Raw genomic sequence first — 775 nt, forward strand, 5'->3', positions numbered from 1 at the left:
TTAGGGTAATGAAAAAATAGTATGAGTGGGATCCTAAGTGAAAACAATATTAAGGATGTACTCTTCCATATTTATATGATTACTTGAGTTTCTTTCATATTTGTGGTTTTATTTATGATTGTTTAGGAGAAACGTTGCATCATTAGTTTCAGATGCAACTTAAATTTAGGGGAGAATTATATTTGAAGGAGGATGTTGAGGGATGGATGCTTAGACATTAGTAATCGTGAAACTTGGCTCTAGTTGCATGCTTTCTTAATATATTATTAAAGTTTGTTTATTTATATGATTTTGTTGCTGAATGTTTTGGGTGGTGGATCCTAATGTTGATTTTCTTCTAAAGAATAAATAAAATCATAGCTACCATGTTATCCATTTCCCTTTATCACCTAAACATGGTCAATATGAAGAGCCTTGAAGATTTTCATGATTGTGTAATTATAAGTTCTTTCATTTGTTATTAAACATGTGGTTATAAATTCCCTACTTAAGCTCACTGAGCAATGCAAGATTCCACTTTTACCGAGGTTCATTTGTTTCAATGCCTTATTCCTTTCTATTAAGTAAATATTATTTTTATTCTACCTAAATCAAAGAATTTAGAATTAAGGAAGAAGAATTATACGATTGAAAAGGTTTTAGTGAGAATGGATATAGTAGTCAACTCAAATACTTGCAAGGAGTTACCACTATAAGAAAATCACTAAATGTATTACTGGAATTTAAGGGAACTATAAGAAAGAATGTGTATATTATCACTAACAATTTCAAGAGG

The sequence above is a fragment of the Pinus tabuliformis genome, chromosome 2_2 (genome assembly GCF_031772625.1).
Source record: "Pinus tabuliformis cultivar Carrire ecotype Pingquan chromosome 2_2, CPIR1, whole genome shotgun sequence".
NCBI classification, from domain to species: Eukaryota; Viridiplantae; Streptophyta; class Pinopsida; order Pinales; family Pinaceae; genus Pinus; species Pinus tabuliformis.